Source organism: Pundamilia nyererei, unplaced genomic scaffold (assembly GCF_000239375.1).
Source record: "Pundamilia nyererei isolate P.nyererei 1_Seehausen unplaced genomic scaffold, PunNye1.0 scaffold00042, whole genome shotgun sequence".
In the NCBI taxonomy this organism is placed as follows: domain Eukaryota; kingdom Metazoa; phylum Chordata; class Actinopteri; order Cichliformes; family Cichlidae; genus Pundamilia; species Pundamilia nyererei.
The window spans coordinates 1,385,518-1,389,721 of record NW_005187443.1 but is presented as its reverse complement, the minus strand read 5'-3'; the positions used below and the strand labels follow the sequence as shown (position 1 = coordinate 1,389,721).

Below are 4,204 nucleotides of genomic sequence, written 5' to 3'. Positions count from 1 at the left end.
GTTCCGTCATTATACAAGCTTGGTCTGATGTCTGAGGTCGCCAAATTTGAGCTGAAGGTTTGATTCTTACATGTTTTCTTTATAATACAACATAAGGGGTATAGAATTTAATAACACGCCATAAAATCGACCTTAACCAGGTGTCAAGTTAAAGGCCCCTCTATCCACATTTGCTGCTGAGCCGATACCAACTATTGATGATAGTAAAATGTAGACACACGTATACAAAGGAGTAAATACAGAAAACAGCCCCCATCAGTGAGTAGGCTATTACTGCATTAGAAATTACTCATTTACTTTTACTGATGTTTTACTCTGTGGTCAAGTTGCGGATAATTTCAATACATTTTATGTCCTATTGATTTATTCCCTTTAAGCTCTTTAATTTAATTTTGTCACATGACAACAAAACCATGAAGCAGTTATTGGAACATCCAGAAAAAAATCTTAAGGAAAGGAAATATTTAAGGAAAAAAAAGCTCTAATTTGCAATATATAAGTAAATAAACATCTCCATGATCGGTTAAGTACTGCTTATACAAAAAAATACACATATACAGGTTTACATGCACAGGGTGGCATTGCTCAATTTCCCAGCAACACTTGCCAACTATCCCTTGGTTATTTTGGATCTCTATCAATGGAAACCCAAAATGACAGCTCTGATATCTGAAGTAGTCATCCTACTGCAGCCGTCCCCTCCTTTTCCTCTGAAAGATAACAAAACCATCTAAGATAATAACATAATCACCGGGGACTTGACTTCAAAGCAACATCATGACTTGGCTTCTCTTTAAAATCCATTTTGTCCAGCTTCACCTTTAGGTGGTGCACTGAAAAACTACTCACTTGCTTACAGGCTCTCTGAGCACTCCCCCCCTTCTTCCAGAGCAGGACAAAACAAGTCTTGTTGGCAGGCCGATGGCAAATATTAATACATATAGCTTCAGTGTGAATCATAGGCACTCATTTGAAATAAAGTGAAAACCTAACACAACATAAATGTTCAACATGGCTCCAAATTCTTGCTTTTTATGAACAGAAATCACACACAAAAAAGTTTTAAACCCAATTACTGGCTATAATAACACATATGCCATATGAGGAAAAAAAGGTATTCATGTAGCTGTAGTTACAGTACTGCAGTACAGCCAAGAGTAATCCTTTATGTTGATTTCTAACATCCCCCAAAAGGGAGAAACAGCACTGCTTTAACACACTATGGTGGAAAAGGAAGGTGGCAACCAGATCCTCCTGACTGACGTGGACCCACGTGAGCTTACAAAAATCAAAAGAACCTCTTTGCACATCCAAAGTACTTTTCCATGTACAAAAACACCCACTGTTAATCGTTGCTATGAGCGTGAGCGACCAGAAACACCAGTCAGCCGGAATCAAGAAGATTTTAAAGAAACATTTGACTAAACAACTTGAAGATATTACATAATTACTATTTCCATTCAGCAGAGAGGCAGGGCAAAGCTGAAGGATGTTTGATGGCGTCCTTTCTAGCCAGGCACAATATTTAGTCAGTCATTAGTAATCACACAGGTTCATTTCCTGTATTGTGGAATAAATGTCATTAAGATCCAATTGACATATCGCATGTAGCTTCAATCAGGCCCCTGTAATGCATCATAATCCTCTAAATGGAGCAGTGTTTATCCCGCGAGAGGCTGAATTACAGTGCTCTTCCTCAGCAAAACATACAGGGCCCACAGGTGGAAACAAAAATATACCTCCAGCCCCACCCAAAAAGCAAACTCATAATATTGTGTCAGAGCCCTGAAATTGTGAAATTTCACAACACACGGGCCATTATTTTAAACACCCACTCATTGACACTCGACGCAAAGTTCCCACAAAGTGATTTCAAGCTATACTTATTTTATTTTTAGTAACTAGGCCAATCGTGAAAAATGTGGTGCGAGGATGATCACTCCACTTCCTCTGCTAAAACTCTGACAGCATCCCAACAAGACAGAAATAACTCATTTTTTTCTCTCTCCTTAGAATAGGTGCAAAGATATATACAGGCATAGTGAGCACGATTCTAACAGCCCTGCCTTTTTCTGCCGCATTGCCAAAGCAAACTTTTTCCCTCTTTCCACAATACGGCTTTCAAGGTGCTGGTGATGTTTGACAGGCAGATATGATGTTACAGTTTTTTGGTTTGGTTTGTTTTTTAATGGGGTACAGGGTGAAAGGTGAATATGTTCAGGCCTGACAGACAGAGGTCAGGATAAGCTGGAGAGAAGAGTCACAGGAGTTGGGAGGTTTTGTGCACTGGGATGGTCCTAACATGACATGACGGCCTCAAGTGAAGCTGAATGCCTGCTGTGGGGAGGCACACATGGTGAAGCATGGTGTATAGATATGTGCCACAGTTCAGTGAACTGAACCAAGCATTATAAGCGGAGCTTCAGGCTGACATTCTGTAGCAGAGGCTTTTCCCAGAAATGACAAGGAAGTCTCTGCCATGTCCGATCAGCCTGACGATGTTCCTCTCCCTCTCTCTGCTCTGACTTTGAGGCTTTCACACTCTTTCGCTGATGCTCAGCTCGGCTGCAGCAGTTATGCCACCGATGTTTAATGTCAATTCCCACTACTGGCAATGACAAGCGAGCCCTTACAACAAGATCCGTGTTCTGATGAGCTGGGAATCACGAATCACTGCTCAAGTCTGAGTAGAGGATTGAAATAATAATAATTTTAAAAAGCCATCAACACCCACACGACTAAAATTGTATGCTTGGATACACCCAAAGCTTAGAAAGAGAGAGGACTATTATTAATAATTTAAAAAAGAAAAAAGTTTGGGAAAGCACACATGTGAGACCCCCATCTTGAAGAGGTGAGGAAACACAAAGCAGCCGCTGTGATGTGACAGAGCATACACGTTAACGTCAGGGCGACCTAATTCCTGTTGTGGGTCGCATGAAGCCCCCCTTGCTCCTCCACCCAGCCAGCTCCACTCCCTCCCTCTCTGAACGTGTAATAACAAAGCGTTGATCAATAAAGTGTACTTTCCAGTGAGGCAACCCTGGAACCCCCTCTCCCCGCCACTCCACCCCCTCTTTGTTCCAGCGTAAGCGCAACAGCATCTGTGTTGGCACAACAAAACCAACTTCTTAAATGTTGTCGCACTCTCTCTTAAAGCTTCCCCCCTCCCCTCCTTTCTTCGGAGTCCCCTCTCGCCAAAATTTCCCTCCCTGCCTCCGAGCTACTTCTGAAATGTTCAGGCGTTACAGGGAGGCTCACAACTCATTAAACGCCGCGCTGCTCCGTGGACGAGCCCCCCCAATCGATAACGGCATCATGTAACGTAAAAAGCGGGAGGAAGGGGGGGACGGGAACGGAAAGTGCTCGTTTGAGGGTGACACAATGTTACAACACGGGGAAACATGCTCGTAGAGCGACATTGTAACAAGTGGGATTCTGCTTTGCGCAACAAAAACAAGAAAACTCACCACAACTCCTGTAGAGCCCAAAGGAAACCGGAGGGGGAGGCGAGAGAAGAAGAAGGGGGGGGAAAATGAAAGCCAAGTGGGAATTTATCCTGTCTTCCACGTTTTCAACCCCGGCCCCTTTCTCCACACCCCAGGAACCAAGAGTGTGAGTGGGGTGGAGGTGGGGGGGGACCAGGGTGATAGCAGAGGAGGGAAGCACGATCTGGGACGCACTGCCAACACTTCACAGTCAGTTTATCCGCTAAAGCCAGGGTAAAGAAAGCGCCCCCTCCAAAAAAATTAGAATTTCGCCCTTCTGTAGCGTCTCTTCGGAGGGTATTTTCTTCGCCTTCTTGGATGTTAAATCCCAGGGTTTATCCGCTGTATCCGGGCGCGTCGGCCGACTATTCTAGTCCGCCATGTTGTGTGTCTGTCTGCATAGGAAGAATGGGAAGCGGGGAACGAATTCCCAGGCCTGGCCCCGTCTCTTCTCCGCTGTGTTTCTCTGTAGCCCGCAGCGACACCTGCTGGCCCAGATCCACTTTACACCTTCCACACTGCAGCGGCCCCCATCAGTGCTACTTAACACAGCATTGAGGGCCAGAGACCTGTTCTGATTGATGATAGACCACTTCATTTTTCCAATCTACATACATTTCAAAGGGAATTATCAGATTATTCTTTAAAGAGGCAATATAGAGGCAACTCTCCAGGGGCAATATTACAGAAATGTGACGTCAGTTTGATGGTTGGGC

At 44.2% G+C, this 4,204-nt stretch overlaps 1 protein-coding gene across 2 annotated transcripts in view; it reads right to left on the bottom strand.

Annotated features, from left to right (window-relative positions):
• ptpra (protein tyrosine phosphatase receptor type A) overlaps nt 1-3,893 on the bottom strand; it is a 28,285-nt gene extending 24,392 nt beyond the window's left edge. Inside the window, exon 1 of one of the 2 annotated variants that reach the window (XM_005731232.1) lies at nt 3,471-3,893. The gene's annotated coding sequence lies outside the window, so the exon portion shown is untranslated. The remainder of the gene's footprint in view (nt 1-3,470) is intronic. The other variant, XM_005731233.1, reaches the window with a different exon arrangement.
• Between the last annotated feature and the right edge of the window lie 311 nt (nt 3,894-4,204).